Source organism: Nerophis lumbriciformis, linkage group LG16 (assembly GCF_033978685.3).
Source record: "Nerophis lumbriciformis linkage group LG16, RoL_Nlum_v2.1, whole genome shotgun sequence".
Taxonomy (NCBI): Eukaryota; Metazoa; Chordata; class Actinopteri; order Syngnathiformes; family Syngnathidae; genus Nerophis; species Nerophis lumbriciformis.
Window position 1 is genome coordinate 32,231,458 of NC_084563.2, and position 27,468 is coordinate 32,258,925.

At 42.9% G+C, this 27,468-nt stretch overlaps 1 long non-coding RNA gene across 1 annotated transcript; it reads left to right on the plus strand.

Moving 5' to 3' along the window:
* On the plus strand, window positions 1-25,937 carry LOC133617201 (uncharacterized). The gene is made up of 4 exons (XR_012050906.1): window positions 1-30; window positions 13,569-13,665; window positions 21,818-21,895; window positions 22,811-25,937. It is a non-coding gene; the product is annotated as an uncharacterized lncRNA (long non-coding RNA).
* The last annotated feature ends 1,531 nt before the right edge of the window (window positions 25,938-27,468 follow it).

The window sequence follows — 27,468 nt, forward strand, 5'->3', positions numbered from 1 at the left end:
CTCCTCCCTTTCCTCCTCACACTGCTTCTGGTGAGTTGTGTCCAAAATTGGCGTCGTGCTGTGTGTCGTTTTCTAACAAAAATGAACGGGTTTTTTTTTCTAAATCTTGCCCTATATTGTTTGCTTTTATGTACCTTTAAGATATCAAGTGTTTTTGTGTTGTTTTAACCGCTACTTTGAGCGCGACAAGCGTTTTTTTAATAACACGTTTTGGCGCGATTTGTTTGAAAGTGGGCCTCTTTCATGTCACGTGACCACACTACACAGCCTGTGTCCTGTCGGTAAAATGTGTTTTTTATGTATATAGGAAGCAGCGCCGTACAAAGAGTCACAGACAAGGAGGTTGTGATTTTTTACATCATTTTCAGAATAAAACCTGTAAAGAAAGTACAGACACGCAGTTGGGTGAGGTTGAGAGAACGGAAGAGAGGGGGCGCCAAAGAACCATCCATCTGACTGCAGACAGCACTAATTATATACAGGGTTCGTACAGGTGCTTAAAAACCTTGAAAATGCTTGGATTTTAATGTTGTGTTTCCAAGGTTTGAATAATGCTTGAATTTTGGGTGAAGTGATTTTTATCACATTTCTGACTCAATAGGCTAATTATAAAATGGAAAAAAATAAAATACGTTTCCTTAAAAATGAAAGCTACACGGTTGATCTTACATTAGCCCTTACATTTGGTTGTTGCCCTGTATAAACGGCTCTGTGTCACCCCCAAATCTACTCAGTGGCCTAGTGGTTAGAGCATGGTGTCAAACTCTGGCCCACGGGCCACATTTGGCCCGCCGTGTAATTTCACTTGGCCCTTAAGGCGATATCAAATTAACACTAGAGCTGGCCCGCCGATTATATACAGCGGCGGTGCCGCGGTAACACCGCATTCACCGCTAATTCTCATACTTGCCAACCCTCCCGGGAAACTCCCAAATTTCAGTGCCCCTACCTAAAATCGTCACGTCCGCTTTCAATCCAGTCCAACGAGTGCTGGCCCAGTCAAATAATATGTGCGGCTTCTGCACGCACACACAAGTGAATGCCATTCATACTTAATCAACAGCGATACAAGTTACACAGAGGGTTGCCGTATAAACAACTTTAAGTTTTGTTAGAAATATACGCCACACGGTATATACAATATACACCCCCGCCCCCAACCCAGCCCACCTCAACCGACGCACGGAGGGGGTGGGGGGTGGGGGTGTGTATTGCAGCCCGGAAGAGTTAGGGCTGCATGGGATTCTGGGTATTTGTTCTGTTGTGTTACGGTGCGGATGTTCTCCCGAAATGTGTTTGTCATTCTTGTTTGGTGAGGGTTCACAGTGTGGCGCATATTTGTAACAGTGTTAAAGTTGTTTATACGGCCACCCTCAGTGTGACCTGTATGGCTGTTGACCAAGTATGCATGGCATTTACTTGTGTGTGTGAAAAGCCGTAGATATTATGCGTCTGGGCTGGCACGCAAAGGCAGTGCCTTTAAAGTTTATTGGTGCTCTGTACTTCTCCCTACGTCCGTGTACACAGCTGCGTTTTAAAAAGTAATCAATTTTAATTTTTGAAACCGATACCGATAATTTCCGATATTACATTTTAAAGCATTTATCGGCCGATAATATCGGCAGTCCGATATTATCGGACATCTCTAGTGACAATCATTGGTACTTTAACTTTAACAAGAAGACAGTGGTGGGAGGTTGTCGTTTTAGTGAACATTGGATGGAAATTATTAGTCCACTATTGTACTGTGAAGGTCATGTAATGTATCATTTGTAACCTTTTTCACAACTTAGAGCTGAGTTAATATGAATGATTGTGTAGTTTTTACACAACATGGTTGTATGCATTTCTTGCTCTATTATTTTCGTTGTCTACTTAACTTGTCTGGCTACCTAAGTGAAAGCAAAAAAAAAGTTAACTTTTGTCTTTTTGTTCATTTGTTATCATAGCCAAAGTTATAAGGATAGACATGCTTAATGAAATGGTGTTGTGAAACAAACTAAATATTTTCCTTTAATTTATTATCCTTATATTAATGTGGAACAGTTTTGTTAATAAATGAGTGAAATTGACATTTTGAGGGTGCGTGTATTTATATCACATTATGCAGGTTACGAGCACTGTAGATTCCTAATTAAGCCTTTAGCTTGACGCTCCTCTACTTTCTCCTGCTCCGCTTGCTGCGGCGACAATAAACAAAACTCCAGACGCTCCTCTTCGATTTGTATCGTTTACTTAATAATTCAAAAACGTAAAACAATAACGATGTGGGAACAAATGAATGGCAAAATAAAGAGAGTTTGTTACAGTAGGTGTTAGAAAAAGCAAGACTAAGAAAAAGTAAGAGTGAGGTCAAAAAACTGTGTGGCTCAATTCCCCCGCACCTGACTGCCATTACCCATAATGCACTGTGTCCAAAAACCAACCTACCACACAGATCCTTCCGCCATATATGCAATTTACACAGTTACGTCATCAAACTGTTTAGACAAAAGTAATAATTATTCTAAGCATGCAAATATATACATTTTCGTATTATGCAAATAGTCCCATTTTGGCTGAATAAACATAAAGCACCTTCCATAAAAATGTAAATTAACTTAAACAGCATTTAGGCTCCTATATTACTGGCCCCTAATTGTTATCAATGTCCTTGAAACAATTATTAAACATGTTAACTCAAATTCAAGGTGCCTAAATAACCTTAATACTTCTCAAAGAAGACATAGCTTTGTAATAGGGCGACGAAGCTCGTTAGTCTTAGTTTTCACTTGAACTTGACGAACAAGTCCGTCCCCACCAGGAAAAGTCTCTAGAATTCTTCCAAGTGGCCAGGAATTTCTGGGTGAAGTATCGTCCACGATCAGCACCACGTCTCCAACACGAAAGTTTCTTCTAGGTGAAGACCATCGCTGACGTTCTTGAAGTTGCGCTAGGTATTCCTTACACCAGCGTTTCCAGAAAATATCCGCAAGGAATTGTACTTGTCTCCATCTGCGACTGGCATATTGGTCGCACGGATGAAACACTCCTGGAGGTAGCTCAGGTTTGACCTTCAGCAATAACAGATGGTTGGGTGTGAGAGCCTCCAAGTCGTTGAGGTCTGAGGATGTCTTTGTGATGGATCTGCCGTTTATGACTGCTTCGGCTTCACAAAACAAGGTATAAAGACCCTCTTCATCCAAAACTTGTTCCTTTACGGTAACACTCAGTATTTTTCTCACTGAACGGATTAGCCGCTCCCAGCTTCCTCCATGGTGAGATCCTGCTGGTGGATTGAAATGCCACTGGATACCTCTTTGTAGCAAGTGTTCATAAATCTTCTTGGTGTTCCATTCTTTGATTGATTTCCTCATTTCGCTGTCAGCTGACCGAAAGTTGGTTCCGTTGTCGGAATACATCTCTTTGACTTGTCCTCTTCTGGCGAGAAATCTTCTGATTGCATTAAGACATGCATCGGTGTCGAGTGAGGATGCGACTTCCAGATGTACGGCTCTTAAAGCAAGACACGTGAAGATGACGCCATACCTCTTTGCATGTCCTCTTCCCCTCTTCACTTGGAACGGACCAAAGTAGTGCACACCGACTCTTGTGAAAAGTGGATCGTCAGGTAGGACCCTGCATGTTGGTAGATCTGCCATGAGTTGCTTTCCAGCGGCTCCGTGGAGTCTTTTACAGATGACACACCTGGACAAAAACCTTCTGATGGCTCCAATGGCTCCGGGTATCCAAAATTTCTGACGTAGATTGGCCATCATGTGATTCCTTCCGGCGTGAGCTGTTAGGTCATGAATATGTCTCAACACAAGCCTTGTGATGTGTGAATCCTTAGGCAATATGGCTTGCTGCTTGGAGTAGTTAGGCATTGCTATACGGCTCAACCTTCCACCAACTCTCATAACTCCATCTTGAAAAATTGGATTTAACTTGAAAAGTGAACTACTTTTCTTTACTCTTTGATTTTTCTCCAGCATCGCCCAATCTTCTTTGAAACTTTGTCTTTGACAGAACTTCACAATTTCTGTTTCTGCTCTAGTCATGTCATCACAAGTCAGACACTTTCCTTCGACATCTTTCTTGAATTCAAGCATCTTACTTTCTTCTCCTGATGTTCTTAGTTCGTTTCTTTTTTCCTTCAGCTCTTTCAGCAGATCTTTGAATTTTAGAAACCAGGCAACAGCACGCTTCAATGCTGTCCAAGAGGAATAATGGTTCATCCACTGATCCACAAAATCTTTGGCTTCTTGTGTCTGAATGACGTATACATGAGTCACTCTTTTGACCTCTAGGTCGTCCATATCCAGCATTCCAGGATCTGGATTTTTAGGCCACTGGTCTTGTGAGCTGAGCAAGAAACTTGGTCCTGAGAGCCAGCTCTCATTTTTCAAAAATGCTTCCACGGTCTGTCCTCTTGAGACGTGATCAGCGGGATTCAGAGTGGTGTTAACATATCTCCACTGAGATGTCTGAGAGTGCTCCAGGATTGCCGTGACCCTGTTTGCAACAAACGTCTTGAATCGGGTACACTCACTGTTCAAGTACTTGAGCACTGCCGTGCTATCTGTCCAAAACATAGACTCCTGGATCTCCAGTTCAAGCTCTTTTCTCAGAAGCTTATCCATCTTTATAGCAACTGTGGCTGCAGTCAATTCCATTCGAGGAATAGTCGGAGACTTTAGGGGCGCCACCCTTGTCTTTGCCATGATCAAGGTGGATTGAGCTTCACCTGTTGAAAAGCGCGTCAGCAAGTAGCTTGTGGTTCCGTAGGCATCTTCACTTGCGTCAGCAAAGTGATGAAGCTGTGCAAAGGCTGGCACACCAAACTGCTTTAACTTGATGCATCTGTCAACTCCAAAATGTTCAAGCTGTGACAGACTTGAGATCCACTTTTTCCATCTCTCAATCACTGTGTCTGGCAGGTCTTGATCCCAACTATATTTCTGCCGACATAGATCTTGCAGAATTCTTTTAGCAGGCAATATTACTGGAGCCAGAAAGCCCAAAGGATCAAAAATTTAACTTACTATGGAAAGCAATCCTCTCCGAGTGTATGGTTTATCCTTGAGGTTGATCTTGAACCTGAATTGGTCTGATTCGGCACACCACTGGATGCCTAATGTTCTCTCCACTGGCAGGTAATCCTCATCCAAGTCCAGATCTTGAAAACCCTGTGCTTTTTCCTTTTCTGGGATCGAGTTAAGCAACTTCCTGCTGTTGCTTGACCATTTTGTCAGCCGAAATCCTCCTTTTGCCAACATTTTTCTCAACTCGGCACACAGGGTAATGGCTGTATCTTCATCAGCAACTGACTTAAGACAGTCATCCACATAAAAATTATTGTTGACAGACCTTGCTGTTTCCTGTCCAAACTCGTCCGCAAAATCTGTTGCACATTTTTGAAGTGCACGTTGCTCTGCAATTGCCTTATTTGGCATAGCCAAAGGCTTCTTCTTCACTGGAAGGCAAATATTGTAGTGGCCATCTTTAATTACTGCAGTTTGAGACACCATACTGATAAACTGATGGTTGTCCTTGGACATCTCAATGTTTTCTTTTTGTCCAGCATCAGGAAAGTCGTGCTTAAACTGCAGCTGCCAAAGCTCCTCAAGCTTCACCACTGAAATTCTGTTTGCAGTAATTCCTGTCAATTTGTCCATTGTAGTTCTGTCACTTCTACCTCCGAGTGGTCCATTTACTGTCCAGCCTAGCATCGTTCTCACAGCGTATGGTCCATTATCCACACTTTTAACCACTTGCTGTGGCTCCATCGCTTTGGGAACGTTTACTCCGATGAGTAATCCAATTTTGGCTTTAATATTAGGTATTCTCACCTCCTTTAGGTGTGGCCACCTATCAATATCCTCTTGTCGGGGAATATTGTCCTTAGAGACAGGAATGTCTTTCTGTGTATAAACTTCCTTTAGTTCCACAAACTCTTTTCCATCCAAGCTGCTGATTTCCAAGCCAGTCACGATGCTTGTGTTCACGACTGTGTCGTTTCCCATTGTTCGCAACGAGATGCTTACCGTATTTTCCGCACTATAAGGCGCACCGGATTATTAGCCGCACCTTCAATGAATTACATATTTCATAACTTTGTCCACCAATAAGCCGCCCCGGACTATAAGCCGCGCCTACGCTGCGCTAAAGGGAATGTCAAAAAAACAGTCAGATAGGTCAGTCAAACTTTAATAATATATTAAAAACCAGCGTTCTAACAACTCTGTTCACTCCCAAAATGTACGCAAATGTGCAATCACAAACATAGTAAAATTCAAAATAGTGCAGAGCAATAGCAACATAATGTTGCTCGAACGTTAATGTCACAACACACAAAATAAACATAGCGCTCACTTTCTGAAGTTATTCTTCATTCGTAAATCCTTCGTCTTCGGTGTCCGAAGTGAAAAGTTGGGCAAATTTACGATCCACTGGCAGATGTTGGCGTCGTCTGGCGCTGCCTCCTCGTCTTAGTGAAGGTGTGTTCGCCTTCTGTCTTCCATTGTTCCCACGCAGTTAGCAGTCTAGCTTCGAATGCCCTGTTGACACCAATATCTAGCGGCTGGAGGTCTTTTGTCAATCCACCCGGAATGACGGCGAGTATTGAATTAAGCGCGTAAGCGTGTCTCTCAATGTGCTGTTATGAGCTAGCAAATATAACAACTACACTACCCAGCATGCAACGATAGTTACGAGCATGCGCGGTAGCCCTGAGAAGTTCCCACGCAGTTAGCAGTCTAGCTTCGAATGCCCTGTTGACACCAATATCTAGCGGCTGGAGGTCTTTTGTCAATCCACCCGGAATGACGGCGAGTATTGAATTAAGCGCGTAAGCGTGTCTCTCAATGTGCTGTTATGAGCTAGCAAATATAACAACTACACTACCCAGCATGCAACGATAGTTACGAGCATGCGCGGTAGCCCTGAGAAGCGTTGTTCTATGCTGGGAGTTCGAATGTGGTTATGAGCACGCTGTGAGAAAACGTTGAGAACTCAGTTAACACGCCTCGTCTGCATTATTTATAATTAGACAGACAACACACTTAATAGGAGCCATTTTGGGGTCTTTACATAAACACACAAATGGAAATGAAACGTCACATATCCCAGCATGCACCGCGCGCTTCTTCTACGGGGAAAAAAGATGGCGGCTGTTTACCGTAGTTGCGAGACCTAAACTTTATGAAAATGAATCTTAATATTTATCCATATATAAAGCGCACCGGGTTATAAGGCGCACTGTCAGCTTTTGAGAAAGTTTGTGGTTTTTAGGTGCGCCTTATAGTGCGGAAAATACGGTACATTGCGTCCGCTCACATTCAGTTGGTTTAGCAGTGACTCTGTGGCAAAAGTAGCTGAACTACCTGGGTCCATGAAGGCATACGTGATCACTGTCTTGGTTCCTTTTTGTGCCTTGATGTACACGGGAAGGATCGAAAGAACACAATCTTCTCTACCGGCCCCAGTGACACCACGGGTTTCAGTTGTTTGTACAAGGGCACTTGATATTGATTGCTGTTCAAAATTGTTCTTTGTGGTTTCTTCTCTGGAGTCTTTATGACCAATGTGTAATAATGTGGGATGCTGTCTAGAGCATTCTTAACATTGAAGTTTTTGTTTGCAGCTACTACTCATATGTCCATGCTTTAAACATGCAAAACATACACCTTTGCTTCTCAAGAAGTCAATCTTGTCTTTGTGTAGCTTGCTCTTGAATTTCTTGCAAACTGTAAGGCTGTGTTGCTCTCCATTACAATAAACACAAGGTTTTCCAATAAAGTCCACCGAAACTGTGCGTTTTTTTGTTATGATGTGGTTATCATTTTCTGTCTTGGGGGCCACAACGACTGTTGTAAACACATTTTTTGGTTTGAGGGTTTCTACATATTGTGGTTTTATTTTCTGTCTCACAGAATCTTTCGTGTTCATGGTGGTTTCTTTTATGTTCCCATAAAGCGGATTCAAAAGATACTTGACTTGCCGGTTTACAAAGTCCACAAAATCCTTGAACTTAACTCTTGTCTTTGTTCTTTCTTGCAAGTCGCATGCAAACTTCCTCCAAGGTTCCCTGAGTTTATATGGAAGTTTGTTTGTCAGTGCCTTTATATTAGCTGTGTTGTCCAAGTCCTCCATGTAGTTAATGTCTGTCATTGTGTTAGAGCAGCCTGTGAGGAATAATGCGAAGGACTGAAGGGCAACACCGTCTTCTGGCTTGATTGTTGGCCACTCCATGGCTTCTGTTATGTAGGCTTCTGCTATCTTAAAGTCATCACCAAAAAACTCCTTTAACATTTGTTTTGCTTTAGTGTAGCCTGTTGATGATTCCATATGGATGCAGCTCTTAACCAACTCATGTGGTTGTCCACTTGTATACTGTAGCAAAAATTGAAGACGATCCCGGTTGTCACTAGTGCGGCTTTCAATTCCATGTTCTATGGCCCCAATATGGGTTGTACTTGTATAGCGCTTTTCTACCTTCAAGGTACTCAAAGCGCTTTGACACTACTTCCACATTTACCCATTCACACACACATTCACACACTGATGGAGGGATCTGCCATGCAAGGCGCTACCAGCACCCATCAGGAGCAAGGGTGAAGTGTCTTGCTCAGGACACAACGGACATGACGAGGTTGGTACTAGGTGGGGATTGAACCAGGGACCCTCGGGTCGCGCACGGCCACTCTTCCACTGCGCCACGCCGTCCAATAAAGGATTTGTATTCCAGGGGGTCATCCTTGAATGTTGGAATAGAAAGATCTGGAAGTAGAGATGCCTTGTGACTCTTCACGAGATACTCTGTGACGTTGGCTTGCTGAGAAATTGCCTGGCAAAGCCCATCAAGTGTTGGTGCCTGTTGTTCTTTAATTTCAGTCTTTGGTGCAAATGCAGTCATTTGAATAGCTGTGGGGGGAGCATTATGTTTAATGCTATGTGTTGGTAAGGTGGGTGGTGGTACTTGTGTGTTAGCACTAGTAAGTCTTCTAACATTCTTCTCATCAGCTGTATTGATACCGTCCTCTTCTTGTGTGTTTTCGTAGTTTTGTAAAACCTCCATTTTAGCGTCACATTCAGCAAGTGCAGTTTGCATTGCATGCATTTCCTTTCGAGCTTTTATTGCAGCTTCTTCCTGTTCTATGGCCAGCTTTTCTTGTAAAGCTGCCGCCTTTGCTTTCAATGATGCACGCTCCATTTCCGCCTTTAATCTGACAGAAGAATATGAAGAACGTGAACTTCCGCTTCGTGATTCAGTTTTACTTTGACTTCTAGCGGTCCGCTTTGTTGATGTAGAGCGACTATCTGCAGGTGACACTTGTCTATTGCATTCTTCCGCTTGCTCAACACGCTTTAAAACATATTTCATCCACTCCTCACATTTCCAGAAAAAGTCCTCCATCATTTTATTTTTTGGATTAAACCAGTTGTTTTGATCTTCCACAAACTCCTCCTCAGACATGAATTTCTGAACATCAGAATTAAGATTCAAAAATTCTTGCTGCAATCCACTAAAGTCCACATGAAGCTGATTTTTTACAGCGTCCACCTACCACACAGATCCTTCCGCCATATATGCAATTTACACAGTTACGTCATCAAACTGTTTAGACAAATGTAATAATTATTCTAAGCATGCAAATATATACATTTTCGTATTATGCAAATAAATAGTCCCATTTTGGCTGAATAAACATAAAGCACCTTCCATAAAAATGTAAATTAACTTAAACAGCATTTAGGCTCATACAAGCACAAATACGCTGTGAATCAATCCGGGCTGTTCGATGTCATTGAGTGCTGTAAGTAAGAAAAAGAACAAGAAATGTGAAAAACAACACAAATGAAGACACGTTTGCATACACCAATGACATTGAATAGTCACACTGCTTCATTTTCTATGCCCCATTCAGTTAATGATAAAAGCTGGTTCAATGTTAGGCTTAGGTTTTTGCAGATTTTCCGTATTTTTCCGACAGACAGCATTTGGTGACCTCAAACAACAAGGCTGTGGATTGATTCACACTGGTTTTCACCTTTTGAAAAACTGGAAAATTGATCTTGAAAGTCCTTAAAAAGTACTTGAATTTGGCCATGGAAAAGGTGTACGAACCTTGTGTATAGTGTTGATATAGATAATACCAAACTGGCAAACATTTTTATTTTGCACAAAATATATTTATATTAGCTCAAAAAAATGTTTTTTGCGTGAGGTTAATTCATATTTCAAAATGTAATGTCAGTGCTTGCAAAACATATTTTTCTGTCCTTACAACCTGCCATTAAGACACAAATATAACGCTATAATTTTTAGGTCTATTTTTTTTTTTAATGCCTGGCGACTGACACTCCCTCCGAGAGCAGCTCGCGATTGATGTATTGGGCACCACTGGTCTAGAGTCTCTGGACCCCTTCCCTGTCCCCATAAGCCTTTTGTGGTCGCATGGTTCCCTTACAAGTCCACACAAACTTTCCCGTAGATTACCACTGTCCAATCGTCCTCGGCCAGGCTCCTCCTGTATGTAGAATAGTGTTGTCCCGGTACCAAAATGTATTTCGATACTTTTTTAAATAAAGGGGACCACAAAAAATTGCATTATTGGCTTTATTTTAACAAAAAAATCATACAGTAAATTAAACAAATGTTTTTTATTGCAAGTTTGTCCTTAAATAAAATAGTGAACATACAAGACAACTTGTCTTTTAGTGGTAAGTAAACAAACAAAGGCTCCTAATTAGTCTGCTGACATATGCAGTAACATATTGTGTCATCTATTATTTTATCAAAATTATCAAGGACAAGTGGTAGAAAATGAATTATTAATTTACTTATTCGTTTACTGTTAATATCTGCTTACTTTCTCTTTTAACATGTTCTATCTACACGTCTGTTAAAAATAATCACTTATTCTTCTGTTGTTTGGATACTTTACATTCATTTTGGATGATACCACAAATTTGGGTATCAATCCGATACCAAGTCATTTCAGGATCATACATTACATTGGTCATATTCGAAGTCCTCATATGTCTAGGGACATATTTCCTGAGTTTATAAACACGATATACATTTTTTAAAAACAAAAGAAGATTTTGTGATGCTAAAAACTATCGATGTAATCATAGTATTATTGACTAGATACGCTATTGTGCTTGGTATCATTACAGTGGATGTCAGGTGTAGAGCCACCCATGGCATTTGTTTACATTCAGGAACGCCATCGTAAGCGGTGACACGGGTGAGCTACGGTGTGTAGTGAAGCATGTTTAGCTATTCCTCGTCCTGCAGGGATGATACTTGTAAGACACTTACATTATTTGTCGCCATGGAGGCGAGGATTACTGATTTAGAAGTAGCTAAAACACAGCAGACTGCAGATGGGCTTTAGTTGCTCGCTAGCGAGTAATGTCTTAAAGCAACTCTTCCTGAGGGCGTGTCAGTGTTATAACTTCACCTTTATCTTTAGTTTTTAAGCCAAATGTGTTCGTTCTCCTTTTTCTGTGTACACACTGTGTCCGCTTGCAAGTACTCCGTGTGTGCGCTGGCGAACATGCTCGTCTGCTCGTAAACCAGCAATGACACGACGGGGGGCCGGGGGGTGGTTTTAGGGAAGAATGTAATACAAAATATCAATACAAAGTGTCAAGACAGAATAAACTCTCTGCTGCTGCAGCAACAGAGATACAGTCTATAAGATATATAGATATCTAATGTATTCATACATTGTTTATGTAGAATATACGCATGTATTTATAACCTAATCATATTGTTTCTTGAATTTAAGAATAGCTGACTGTTTTTTTCCCCCTTCTCTGGGATTATATTCCCAGTTTTGATCTTGGACGTCTGGTCACTTATAGCATATAAGAATATTCTATTACTGTTAAGCAAACTATGAATAATAAAATGTGTCCTTTATCATAGCTACACGTATGACAAATAAACGCATGAAAATCAGTGGTAATCAGTGAGGTAAGATTAATTAAATGCGCTGACAGTTCATTGCTCCTGCCAAATGTATTGCACTGAGTGGAGCGGATCACCACTCCAAGATGGCGGCCCCGCGTCCCATCAGCGCCAGTAGGCAGTAGCGCTCCATGCTGCGTCTACTTATAAGATATCTACGGCTCTGACTCTGCTAACAGGAAGAGGAAGCCGGCGTCAGTGCAAACAGACTATCTTGACGGGTAACGTGCTCTCCAGCGATACTAGTGGCTGGCGGACCGATTCGCTCTTCCTGCAAAGCGAACGGGGGTAATCCAGGGATGCAACACTGGGGACATGAACGGGATTTATGTATCGATACTAGCGGCAAAAAATCGATATTCTCTTGGGAAACAAAAAATCGATTTATATTGCCAAATCGATTTTTTCCCACACCGTTAGGGGACACTATGCCCAAATTTTTTCCAGATAAATTAGTGTATAAATGTTTTTATATATATATATATATATATATATATATATATATATATATATATATATATATATATATATATATTAGAGATGCGCGGTTTGCGGACACAACCGCGGATTATCCGCGGTTCGGGCGGTTGAAATAAAAAAAAAATTAGATTTTATCCGCGGGTCGGGCGGTTGAAATAAAAAAAAAATTAGATTTTAAATAGATTCAGGCGGGTGGCAGTTAAACCAATTCGGAAATATATATACATAGTTAAATGTTGTTACCCACATACGAAAAACGAGCAGCACTCTTTGAAACAGGCAATTGTTTATCATCAGGCACCTGCAGCACGCCACAACAGAAGAAGAAAAAAAAAAGAAGATGGCAACGCCGGCAGCAAACGTGGTACGCGACAAACTAAAAAAGGGAATACTAAAGACCAGGGGAAAAAAAGGCCAGAAAAGTTCAGCGTGGACTCGTTTTATGAGGTTGTAAATCAGGATGATAGTAATGCTGGCTACGTGATTTGCAAGAGCTGCGACGCTGTTTATGTCTACGACAGTCACAAAACCGGGACATCCAACATGGTGCATCACATTTGTGCAAAACCCCGAACCTCCACAAACACCCTGAGCATGAGCAGTTTCGTCCGCCGTGATCCCAGAAGAGTGCCACAGGATGTTAAAACAAGGCTTACAGATGCATGTGTGAACGCAGCTGCCTGCAGCAGTTTGAGTGGCGCGAGCGCGCTTGGAGGTGCGCTCAGCGCGGCTCCCAGATGATTGCGCACTGGTGTGCGTCTGGGCCGTGACAGCGTGGCACGCATTGAATGTCTCTGCAACATTGGATCAGTCTCCTTTCTTTAACAGGCAAAAGCTTTATAACCTCACTAATGCCTTGCATCGTCTATATTAGATATATAACAACGGGTGGGTGCGGGCGGTTGCGGTTTTGATAAAATGTTAGTTCGGGTGGATGGCGGATGGGTGACGACTTTTGTGATGCGGTTGCGGATGAAATAATTGCCTATCCGCGCATCTCTAATATATATATATATATATATATATATATAATTATATATGGTATAGTTGTTTGTGTTTGTAATATGCTAAGTTATAGCTGCATTTTATACCACTGTATAAATAAATGATCACTTTTTAATTTTAGCTCATAACCATCATCTGCTGTATCATCTGTTCCTGAAGTGAACACAGCTGATCCTGGCTCGACAGTGCAACCGGCAACTTCGGACCCTGGTCTTAAGGTACAACCAGCTGCAACAGTTACTACCTTGTCAGAAGCCAACCCTCAATCTAATTCTGAAGCAGCATCAAATGTAAATCCTAAGTACAAATGCAAAGTGTCAACACTCTGGTCATGGAAGGCCGACTGTCACTGGGATTGGTTGGCATATCGTGAAGAAAATGGATACGCCACACAAACAGGTCTGCAGAGATCACAATGGCGATGGGGCTAAAGGCAACATTAACCAAGGTCAAGTACAGCTAGACTTGGAGGCATATGTAAAGGGAACTAAAAATGTGAAGAAGTATACAGCCCGGTCTCACAGTGCTAGAAAGCTGCATCATGATGCTGTTACGACCACCAAACCTCCCTCACATGTTCCAGTAATATATCAACAACAACAAAAATGGATGAACAGACATTTGACAGAATGTGTCACGTTTTTGATTGGGCGTACACAGTAGCATAGTCTAAGTTCACTAACTTTGCAACGTTGATAAATATCGAAAAAAAGATTGGAGGGAATATTTTATCTACAATAAAAAAAGCAGACATTTACATTTGTTTCAACATGGGGTTTGAAGCATTGTGCGTGTGTGTGTATATATATATATAGAAAGGAGAGGTGAGGCTGTTCTAGGTGGGGGAGGGAGGGAGCGCAGCGTATTGTTTTTTTAATTGGGGCCCAGCCATTTGAAGGGAAAAGCGAAGAGAGATGACATTAAAGATTCAACTTTGAACAAAATACACCAACCAAGTTGTATGTATTTATATTTTTGCGTGGGTTCCCTCTGGGTACTCCGGCTTCCTCCCACCTCCAAAAACATGCACATGGGGATAGGTTGATTGACAACACTAAAATGGTCCCAAGTGTGTGAATGTGAGTGTGAATGTTGTCTGTCTATCTGTGTTGGCCCTGCGATGAGGTGGCGACTTGTCGAGGGTGTACCCTGCCTTCTGCCCATGTGCAGCTGGGATAGGCTCCAGCACCCCCCGCGACCCCGAAAGAGACAAGCGGTAATGGATGGCTGGATGGATGTAAACAAATACTTAAAAACATCTCCTTCTCCAAAGAAAAATAAGTTATTTAACTCAATCCAAACAATAACTTTAAAAGAGTGAATTAACAAATAAATTAGATACTACTTTGAGAAGAATGGATTAGGACTTATGAATCAAATTGTTGTATTTCAAGTTTAAAAAACAACTACAAGACAGTATAATGCTAATAAAATAAGAAAAGTAGTTAAACGCTTATTCGACACAAAAGTAGACATTATACTTGAGTGTGCAAAGCAGTAATCAGATCAAAGGGTGGCTATTTTGAAGAACATATTTATCTAAATACAAGCCTATCATGCACATATTTGTGTGCAAAGTGATTAAATGTGTTTAGTTGTTGTGAACACCTGGGTGAAGTCTTGTCTGGTTTTCGTCTGGTTTCAGGTTGTCTTGTCACTTCCTGTTTTATTTTGAAATACTAACTCTCCCTCTCGTTTTAGATCAATTGCCCTTCCTCCTGTGTCACTGGTCTGATGTCTTTCCTGATTCCCTAATTATGCCCACCTGTGTCACCCTCCCTCATGTGTATAAATGTATCGTCCTCCTTCTGTCCTGTGCCAGACTGTTTCGTATCTTCTTGTGCGTACCTCCAGCGTTCCTTTGCCACAGTATTATCCACAGCTATAGCCACATTTTGCATACCTTTTTTGGATCCTTGGGAGTATTTTGGTTTGTAAGTTTTGTCAGGTAAGGTTAACTTCCTAGCATCGCCTCCGTTGGAGTGCCTTTTGTTCTACTTAGTAGTGTTTGTTCATAGCACCTTTTTTCCCTCCGTAACCGGAGCGTTTTGAGTTGTTATTTTTATTAAGTTTAGTTGTCAGGTTAGGTCTGGTTTGATAGCTTGTTTTTGTTTCTCCCGTTTTGAACCCCTTCCCCGTTCAGAATAAATATCTGTTTCTGAAAATCCTGCATCTGTTCAGAGTCCTATTCTGGTCGTGACAGTACACTCTGGCCAGTATGGACACAGCAGGATCGAAGCAGTTGGCCGCGGCGCTTCACGCGCAGGAATCCCGCCTCTCCGCTCATTAGGAGCGGGTGGTAGTCTTGGGCCAGGGGATCGCCCGAACCCAGGAGAACTCCCGGACCGCTGTTACCACCCAGGTGGGCCAACTTGCGGAACAGGTGCAACTTCTGCTCACGCAAATGACCAGGCCTGGTCCCGCACCCCATGTGCCCGAGCCGCAGCCAGCCCCCATGACTCAAGTACTCCCCACCATTCATAGAGTGGGAGCCCGATTGGCCCCTCCTGAACGCTTTGCGGGCGAACCCGGACAATGCAAAGAATTCATCATAAACTGTGAGATGCATTTTGAGCTTTCGCCCAATGCATTTCCCACAGATCGTGCTAAGGTGTCCTTCATGATCTCCTATCTGGCTGGGAAAGCAAGGAAGTGGGCCATGGCCGAGTGGTCCAGGGGCTCTTACATATGCAGCTCACTCCGAGACTTCACAGAGACTCTCCAAATGACTTTTGATCCTGTTTCTTCCGAGCACGAAAGGGCTAGAGAGCTCAGCGGGATTGGTCAGAGGAGCGAATCAGCTTCAGATTATGCCATTCGTTTTCGAACTCTGGCTGCAGAGAGCAAATGGAACACTACAGCACTCTACGACGTCTTCCTCAAGGGGCTGGCCGGCCTGCTTCTGGAGCGACTTTTACCCACAGACCTACCCGCGAACCTGGACGACCTCATCGCCCTCGCCATCAGGACAGACCAACGACTACGGGAGTTCAAGTTTCTCCAAGGAGGCTGTCCGAAGGATTGAGATCACCAGTCGCAGTTTCCCCTCACCGCCAGTTATGCTCCAGGTCCTCAACCTACAGTGCGGCTTCCCCATCCCCTGCCCGAGAGCGGAGAGGAGCCCATGCAGTTGGGCCGGGCACGACTCCCTCTGGCAGAGCGCCAGCGTCACCTCAATGAGGGGCGATGTTTCTATTGCAGGGAGGTGGGGCATCTCGTGGCCGCCTGCCTTTCCAAGTCAACCCAGGTGAGGGATCAGAATCCGGCCTCAAGTGCTACGTCAAGGCACGCGAGGTAACCAATGACTCAATTAGTATGGTATTAGATTTTTTTATTGACTCACACCACCTCTTAGGGCCAGCGCCCTTAACGGTAGCGCTTTATTCACGATCACCCATAACCACCACAAACAATTGAACTTTTTTTTGTTCCACTCACCTGCACGCACTCTGGTACTGGGACATCCATGGCTTATTTACCACAACCCCCACATAGACTGGCCTACTGGCAAGATCAGAAGCTGGGGAAGGAACTGTGTGGGGAAGTGTATGAGGGTTAGTGCTCCAGCAAGAACCGCCACAAATATCAACTCTGTTTCTGCTCATTCTGCCACAGAACTACAGCACCCGGATTTGAGTTCCGTACCTCCATGCTACCACCACCTGAAGGAGGTCTTTAATAAGGCAAAAGCTACATCGGTCTCACCACACCGTCCTTACGATTGTGCTATAGACCTCATTCCCGGATCTACCATCCCCAAGGGGCGCCTATACTCTGTTTCAGGTCCCGAGAGACATGCTATTAAAGATTACATAGAATCCTCACTTAAGGCGGGACTCATCCGTCCCTCATCGTCACCTGCTGGAGCAGGGTTTTTCTTTGTAGACAAGAAAGACTGGACCCTGCGACCACGTATAGACTATAGTCCCCTCAACGACATAACAATAAAAAATTGGTACCCTCTTCCATTAATGTCATCAGTTTTTGATCAGCTCCAGCAGGCTAATGTTTTTACCAAGCTTGACCTACGCAATGCTTACCACCTCATTCGCCTTAGGGAGGGTGATGAGTGTAAAACCGGGTTTAACACACCTAGTGGCCATTATGAATATTTAGTAATGCCTTTTGGTCTCAATAATGCCCCTGCCGTATTCCAGGCCGTGATTAATGATGTGCTCAGAGACTTTTTGGACAATATTGTTTTCGTCTATCTTGATTACATATTAATTTATTCTGACAATCTGGACATTCACAGGCACCATGTCAGCCAGGTTTTGCAATGGCTCCTGGAAAACCACCTGTATGTAAAAGCTGAGAAATGCAAATTCCATGCCGACACCATCTCCTTCCTGGGCTTCATTGTAGCCCCTGGAAGAGTCCAAATGGATCCGGCTAAAGTTAGCGAAGTTGCCAGGTGGCCAACACCTGATAGTCGTAAGAAGGTTCAGCAATTTCTCGGTTTTGCGAACTTCTACAGACGGTTTATCAGAGGCTTTAGCGCAAGAGCTGCCCCTCTCCGTGCTCTGACTTCTCCACAGGTGCGCTTCTACTGGTCTCCGGAGGCAGAGAGGGCCTTCCAGGATCTCGAGCACCGCTTAACGACTGCACCCATCCTCACGCTGCCAAATCCAGAACGCCAATTTGTGGTCAAGGTGGACGCGTCAAATGGGGGAGTTGGGGCGGTTTTATCCCAAAGACTGGAGGCATGTGGGAAGACCCACCCCTGCACTTTTCTGTCTTGCCGGCTGAGCCCTGCGGAACGTAACTGATGTTGGCAACAGGGAACTGCTGGCGGTTAAGGTAGCGCTGGAAGAGTGGCGGCATTGGTTAGAGGGGGCACCGCATCCTTTCATAGTTTGGACTGACCACAAGAACTTGGAATATATTCAACAAGCCAAGAGACTGAATTCACGTCAGGCCAGGTGGGCATTGTTTTTCAAGCGTTTAAACTTCACGTTGTCTTACAGGCCGGGGTTCAGCAATGTCAAGTCAGACGCTTTGTCACGCCTCTACGACCCCGAGCCTGTTGCCAAAGTACCCGAGCCCATCCTTCCACGGAACTGTGTGGTTGGAGCGGTCACTTGGCAGATAGAACAGGAAGTAAGGCATGCTAACGGTGAGACCCCTCCACCTAGTGGGTGTTTGTCCCTGTCAATCTGCGCCCACAGGTGATCCATTGGGCTCACACCTCGCTGCTTACCTGCCATCCGGGGATCCAGAGAACTATGTTTACCATTTCACAGCGGTTCTGGAGGCCATCTATGGAGGCGGGGGTCCCGCAGTACATCGAGGTGTGTCCAGTCTGGGTCACGTGTTGGACTTCTACAGCCTCTGCCTATCCCCTCCAGACCGTGGGCGAACATCTCTATGGACTTTGTCACGGGCCTCCCGGTCTCATAAGGTAACACCACGGTGCTCACCATGGTCGACCGATTTTCCAAGATGACACATTTTATTCCTTGCCAATGTTGCCCACAGCCAAGGAGACTGCTCAGATATTGATGCAACATGTTTTTAGAATTCACGCATTTCCCACAGACATTGTATCAAACCAGGGGCCCCAATTCATCTCCCGGTTCTGGAGGGAGTTCTGCAAGCTCATCAGAGCTACAGCCAGCCTGACGTCAGGATACCACCCGGAGACAAACGGCCAGACCGAGCGCCTCAACTAACAACTGGAAAACCGGCCTCTGATGCCTCGTGTCCCAGAACCCAACAACGTGGAGTTCCCACCTGGTCTGGGTGGAATACGTCCATAACTCCTTGCCCACCTCTGCCACTGGTTTCTCCCCCTTCAAGTGTGTCTACGGCTACTAACCGCCAGTGTTCCCAGACTCAGAACCAGAGGTTTTTGTGTCCTCCGCCCACGCCCTGGTGCGCCGATGCCATCGCATTTGGCTTGCGACCCGACAAGTGCTCGCTTCCCAAGGAGATCAGGTCAAGAAAGCAGCTGACCGGAAGCGCCGCCCAACACCTGATTACCGGCCAGGACAAGGCTATCCGCCAAAGACCTGCACCTCAAGGTCCTCTCCAAAAAATTTGCGCCCAGATTTGTGGGCCTTTCCTCATCGCCAAGGTCATCGGTCCTGCAGCAGTATGCCTATGCCTACTCAGGTCGCTCTGTGTCCACCCTACTTTTCATGTCAGCTAAGTCAAGCCTGCCAAAGAAAACCCCATGGTCTCAACCACCATAGTATTTTGGTTTGTAAGTTTTGTCAGGTAAGATTAGCTTCCTAGCATCGCGTCCGTTGGATTGCCTTTTGTTCTACTTAGTAGTTTTTGTTCATAGCACCTTTTTTCCCTCCGTAACCGGAGCGTTTTGAGTTATTGCTATTTTCAACAAGTTTAGTAGTCAGGTTAGGTCTGGTTTGATAGCCTGCTTTTGTTTCTCCCGTTTTGGACCCCTTCCCTGTTCAGAATAAATATCTGTTTCTGAAAATCCTGCATCTGTTCAGAGTCCTATTCTGGTCGTGACAGTACACTCTGGCCAGTATGGACACAGCAGGATCGAAGCAGTTGGTCGCGGAGCTTCACGCGCAGGAATCCTGTTCTGGTCGTGACAGTTGTGAGTGAGTGTAAATTAATTGTGATAATTGCTGATGACGACAATGGGACATATAACAGCTGTAGAGATAGAAAGGGAAAAGCAAAAAACATACAATAAATGGAAAATGTAAAAAAGAGTGGTGGATTCGACAAACATAGCTAATGATTCTACGAAAGAGAGAGCGGTTGGTGTTTGCGTGAATGCTATCATGACGCACAGGCGTATTGAGGGAGAGAAAAAAAGTAAAATTAGAAAGAGGGAATGAATCCTAATGAAAGAAAAAAACTACAACATTTACTGTGCTTTAGATGTTAATAATACAGCCATGGCGTGGCTTTCGGATCATGGTAAAGTTGACCCTTGATAAAAACTTTATCCACCGCGATGACAGCACGGCATCCTTCGGCAATAAACTTCTTATGAAGCGGTAACAGATGCCGTGGTCTCTCGAGGATCTCCTTGGGGAACTGGTCATTAATGCTGAAGTTGGATCCCTTCAGCTCTCGGACCCGGCTCTTCACCTGCTCCTTCTGCTTGAAGTGTTCAAATTTTGCCACGATGGGTCTCGGCCTCCTATTCTCCAGCTTTTTGGCTCCAAGCCGGTGGATGCGGTGGAAGGTGATATTCCTAATGGTGTCCGCTGGAAGCGTGTGCTGGTGTTCCATGAAAGACTTCACGGTTTCCTCAGGATCTTCCGCTGTCTTTTCCGGTATTCCCGCAAAAAACAGATTGTCCCTCATGCTTCTCGCCTGGAGGTGCAGTATCGTCTCCTTCATGATTTTGTTTTCCCGAGTAGGTTGTGCCACTCTGTCGGTGAGCGATTTCACGGACTCACGAAGAGCAGCGTTCTCTTAGGCGAGAGAGACGACCTGTTGTCCAAAGTCCAAACTCTCTCGAATGGCTTGGAACTCCTTGTGTAGCACCTCTACAAGTGCAAGGCAGCCATACAAACATATTCACCTCTTGTCGATGGAATCCAAGATATCAGCAAAGCTGGAACCCAACGGTGACAGATAACCAGGTGAGTCTTCTGGGCGGCTCCTTTTTGATGTTGGCGTCAAGGGCTTTCCCATGACGAGACGATCAAAGCACTCTTCAATATAGTCTTCGAGAGCCTTCAGATTCTGATATTTTAATGTTGTTTGCTTATTTTTGCCTTAGTTTAATTTTGGGGGATGTTTGAATGGATCAGAATTGTTTGACAGCCTTGTGATCCACTTGACTGTTTTTTTTCCCGTGTCACGTACGCTCTCGCGGGACTAGCATTACTGACCACCTACCTCTACATTTACCATTTACCTCCGCTACCCCCACCTTGCCAGGTGGCGGGTTTGGGAAATGGCCTCTTCCAGAGTCATAAATCATTCTTAATTCCCCCTGAACCTCCTAAACAGGGAAGGTAAATGACTACTGCTGACTTCACCAGTATGTTCACATGCTCATCTTTGGTATCTTTAAGATCCAAAAGCGCACTTAAAGTTCTGAGAGAATGCTAATACATAAGATGAAAGATATGTCTATGAACGTTCTCATTCATCAAGGTCATTGTCATCTCAGGGCATTCAATTGATGGCAACTGGACTGTGTGGTTTATCTTAGAAGATGTTTCGCCGCTCATTTGAGTAGGCTTCATCCGAGTCGGACTAGATCTGACCAATCTAAGTCTATGAGCACGAACTGATGAAGCCTACTCGGATGAGCGGTGAAACGTCTTCTAAGACAAACCAAACAGTCCAGTTGCGATCGATTGAATCCCCTGATAAGAGAGTATTTGTTCTTTATGAGTCATACATGATGATAATGATGACATGCCTCTTTTTCAGCCTTTGTGAGATGTTATTTACACTGAATGTGCTTTGCTGCTGTCCAAGTCAAAGAATCCAACTTAGTCTTCTGTGCCAGTAAGTATACTTTTTTTCATTTACTCCAGGATTTTCTAAAGTTTTTCAAAGTGATTCAGAATCATGGTTTGAATTAATCTGTTTCAGACATGTTTAACAGGTTACAAAGCTTATGTGTTTAGACAAAACGATGCCCAAAACCTTAGTTTTTTAGTTGTTTGCTCTGTAAACCAAAATCATAACTGCTCTCTTAATCGAAGACGTGGAACACAAATTTAGGAACACACATTAAGGTTGAGTTCATGAAAAGTTTTACAGCACATAAGCTTTACCAACTGTTGCCAAACACACATCATTTTTTTTTTGTCTAGATATAGACTTGTTTTTACTGTAGGTAGAGAAAATTAACATTATAGGGGTGGGCTAAAGAAAAAGCAAACTAAATTAAATACATACAGTGGGGTGCAGGGACCCCTAGAGGTAGTTGTAGGGTGTCCACAGCTAAATGACAGTTAATAGTAATGGACCCTTATGTCCACTTGTACACTCTCAGTTACAATAACATTGATATTATACATGTGGGCCATAGATAGAAATGCTGTTAAAAGTAGCGTTGATGTAGCAGTTAAGTTTTGCTGTGTAGCTTGCTACAATTCTCCAAGGATAGCTTCCCCTGTAACTTAACTACATTTAATTGAGAGTAACTTGTAGTTCAGCTCGTTACATATTCAAGTAGCTTGCCTATCACTGTGTATAAATATTGCAAAACAATCCATTTAGTGTATTAATATTGCACAATTTTGCTCAAGCTGTTACTAGTGCAGTTATTGTTGACTTCAAAGGCATCAGGTCTGAGTTTTTTTCTTTGTCGTTGAAGTCGTGATGTCCTCTTCAGTATATTTGATGTCTTGCACAATACCAACGTTGGCTGGTAAATAACACAAAACACAAAGTTATTTCTTTTGTATTTAACAGCAAGCTCCTGTACAACAGTCCAATGATGACGTCTGTGCTGTGGTATTTGGTGTCAGTGCTGGCATTTTGCACCACAAGCCTAGTTTGTGCTTTTGGGACCAGCGCCAACAACACCTATTGCGCACGCAAAGGATCAAGCGTCATTCTTGACTGCAAGTACACACGTCACTCTGACTTCTTAAACTGCTTGGGAGTTGATTGGAAATTGGAATTTCCAAAAGAAAAGAAGATTATTTTACGGATGAATCGCGGCCATATTAATTCTGAATACAAACCATTGAAGGACAGGATTATCTTCACTTCCCCCAACCCTTGTGATGGAGATGCTTCCATAAAGATCAACAGCGTGCGTATGTCAGACACGGGGAAGTACGTGTGCAACTTGGAATTTAAGTCTCAACATTTGTGGAAAAACATGACCCTGACAGTCACGGAGGAGCTGAGCACACCGGTATGTGCCGTGCAAGGAAAGCCTGTGGCAGGTAATGTTGTGACGCTCCAATGCACATCCTCACAAGGCACACCCCCGCTGAAGTACAGCTGGACAAAGACAAGTGGAAACCAGATGTTACCTTCTAACTCCAACGGGGACACCTCAGGAGGGACCTTGTTTGTCAACAGACTCTCAGAGGACAACTGTGGAAGTTATCGCTGCACGGTGGAAAGTCTGGATGATACCAAATACTGTGAGATCCTACTTGAATGTCCATCCTCACCTCCGACCACAAGCGATGCAACCAAACACAATGAGGTCCTACCAATGTGTCCATGGTCCCCATTAGCAACGAGCACTGGAAATCAAGTTATCATAGCAGTGGCAGCGACTATCGTTGTTCTTTTGCTGGCCATTGTCTTAGCTCTCACAGTCATTTGGGTCTTGCGCAAAAGAAATCGTGGTGAGTTTGCTATCAATTAAAAATGACTATTTAGTGGCGTCCCCTCTTCCAAGTGGTCTTTCAGGGACAAACTGTGTGTAATGGAGATTACAATATTGTGTACTAATTATTACAATACAACTTTAAAAACATTGTGTGTGCTGTGTTGACAGTATCATAGCACAGCACACACAAAGATCGTAACTGCTCAATGCCTGATTTTTTTGTCTTTGTGTGGAGGCAAAAATATATTTTAAAGATTTAAGAAAATATATGTGTACCACCCTTAAGGTAGACTAGGGTTGTCAAAAGGATTGGCCCACGAACAGGTTTCATCCGGCCTGCGAGATGAGTTTGCAAAGTATAAAAAAGAAGCTATAATGTTTAAATGAAATAAACTGCTGTTCTTGTGCCTACTATTTGTCGAAGTAGCAATTATTTGTACCTTTGCATACCCTGCCGTGAGCGCGCGCATGACCTCAATGGGGGCGCAGCTTTGTGCCGTGTGTCAACACTTCCATGTTTGGACACTATGTACTTATGCTGCTTTTTAGGTACAGCATACAAAACGTGGATTGTTACGTTCATGCCTTGATTGTTGGTAATGTCACCGTCAGATTTATACTCATTATTTTGATAAATCTTTACATTTCGTGTTGCACTAATGATTGCATGGGGACACATTTTCTGGGCGCACATAAATATGATTAGATAATATGAATATTGTGTGATTAATGAAGTCTTGTTGAAAATGATGCTACATATGTACAGAATAAACCACATGATGTTAAGTGTTGGCCCTTCGATAAGGTGGTGACTTGTCCAGGGTATACACTGCCTTCCACCCGAGTGCAGCTGAATTAGGCTCCAGCAACACCGCGACCCCAAAAGGGGCAATTGGTAGAAAATGGATGGATGTTCGCTAGGGCTGCAACAACTAATCGATTAAAATCGATTATCAAAATAGTTGGCGATTAATTTAGTCATCGATTCGTTGGAACTATGCTATGCGCATGCACGGAAAGGCTTTTTTTTGTTGTTGTTTTTTTTTGTTTATAAACCTTTATTTATAAACTGCAACATTTACAAATAGCTGAGAAACAATCAAAATAAGTACAAAACAGCGCCAGGGCGGCGCTGAGGCTATGTCTCATGAGGTGGCGAAAGCTAGCCAATGATTAGTCATGTGCAGCTCACGTGACGCCGTCTCCTTTGCTGGAAACATTCGAAAAATGGCGCAGGAAAACAGTACAGATATTTTAGCGGAAAAACAGCTTGAGGTTATTGCTTCAATGGAGAAAAGTGTACGACCTAAGTCGTCAAAAGTATGGGAACACTTTACTTTAAAGACTCCAAAGAAGAGCGTTTCCTGCAAAATAGCACGGAAGTACAACATTGCTTCAGGAGCACCTGAAGAAGAAACATGTTGGAGCCATGGATGAAGGGAAGAACTCACGGTACATAACTTTTTAAGTCCATAGTGGCAACAGGCATTCATGAGTTCAGCTTTTTTGTGAGTAACATTAACGTTATGTCTTTGTTGCAACGCGGGGCTGATAATGTGTCTCCGGCACATTTGACTCCGTTTTGAGAGAGAAAACGCACAGTTACCAGTTTCGAAATAAACGTAACGGACAGAAATATCTCAGGTTGGTTTCATAATGGATCCATGTAACCGGGCCCGATAAAGCTATATACTGTAAATATATTTAGATTTGAGTGACGCTTTAGTATAACTAAACGTTATGAAGGTGCTGGAATATTTCATGCTATTATTCAGAGGCAGCCTAAAATGAATCCTTTATTATTCACAACAGAAACGTGTACAATATCTGATTCAGTTCTGATCTGATGAGTTACATTTCTGTGTTATTATTGGTGTATGCTGCATCCCCAATGTCCAGAACATGGTGCCAGTATGCTGTTTTTTTTTCAATAAAATACTGGAAAGGATAGAAATGTAGTTTGTCTCTTTTATCCGATTATTAATCGAAGTAATAATGGACATGGATTATCAAATTAATCGTTAGTTGCAGCCCTAATGTTAGCACATCAGTTGAGGAAGATGAGTAAATTACATTAATACCATCCTGTAATTTGATACTGCCAACATTCTTTTTATTTATTTGTTTTTTCATTTGCAACAATACAAAACACCAACAAACACACTTAAACAAAAAAAAACCCCTCAAAACACTAACAATGTCAAACAGTCAGGGTTTTACTCAACCACCGTCTGCTCTATACACAAAAGTCATAAATCTCAAGAAGCGTTCTACTTAACCTTGACGTCACCATCAGGCTCCAACGCATTTAATAAGTTATTTTCAGACGCATACAAAACAAATGGGTCCAAGACCTGGTGAAATAGACTTAAATAATTTTTTATCGTAATTTTTTGTAACGGAAGGGCTGTGGATAGTTCGGACAGCCATCTACCGATTCTGTCATGTCTTTTGTTCATGTTTTTGTTTGGCTTTGTTCTGTTTGGTTTTTGGACTCTTTTTAGTTCCTGTTTACGCTCTCTTGTTTGGTCACCATAGCAACCATTAGTTTCACCTGTTTCACATTCACTCACGCACCTGTTGTCAATCATGTCTTTGTTATTTAAGCCGATAGTTGCCAGGAAGTCAGCCTAGCGACATTGCTTCTGTTACCTCTGCTACCCATGAGATTCATGTTTACCATAGTACATGCTGTTCGTTCTGGTCACAGTAAGTGTTATTTATTTCATTTCCATAGTTTTGCCCAAGTGCTAGTTTTTGTTTCTTACCCAAGCTCCGCCTTGTGCGAGCTTTTGTTTACACTTTTTGTTAGAGTTAAAATAAGAGATGTCCTTACCTTCACGCTATGTCCGCTCCAATTTTCTTGCAACTCGGGAAAACAAACACAGCCAAAGTCCACGTCGTGACAGATTCTTGGTCTCTTGATATTTTCATTACACTCTTGGCCAACAATATACCCAGGTCACAAAGTATTGTCAATTCTTTTTAAGTATCACATTTTCTAGTCCAAACAACTGTGGAACCAATAGTAGTTAAATTTATAGAATGTCTTTAATGCATTGTTTTACCTCTTGCCACAACTTTTTGATTTCTCTACACAGCCAAATGCCATGGAAAAATGTATCCTTTACTTCCCCACAGTTGATGCAAGTATTAGGTATACAATGACTATATTTGTGGAGCTTTTTTGGAGCAGTTCATGTTCTCATTAGCCAGTTGTATTAACTTCAAATGTGTATCAGTAGTCTTTGATTGTGCTTTAAGTACATGTCTTCTCCCATTCCGCTATTAAAATATCATTGTGCAGATAAGTAGGAAGAGTTCCTCCATCAGCCGGAGTTCCTGTTGTCCAATCGTTACAACTGTTATGTTTATGTGTTCGTATAACTATTACCAGAGGTTCTATTGCCATAACAGGAGAAGAGATAGTGTCTCCTTGTCTACATACATCCTCTTTAAATATTAAAGGACTTTGTACCGAGGATGTCGTTGTGGCTTGTGCAGCACTTTGAGACACTTGTGATTTAGGGCTATATAAATAAACATTGATTGATTGATTGACTTGAAAATGTTAGTTTTTCCTAACATGTTTCTGATAAGTAATCTTACCCATTTTAATACGTTTTCTCCAAAGCCATATTGTTTGAGAATATTAAATAAGACAATTCCACTCTATCGAAGGCTTTATCAGCGTCTAATGATAGCAATGCTGTATCTACTGCACCTCTCTCCTCATATAGTGTATTTAACACTTGTCTCACATTATGAAATCCTTGTC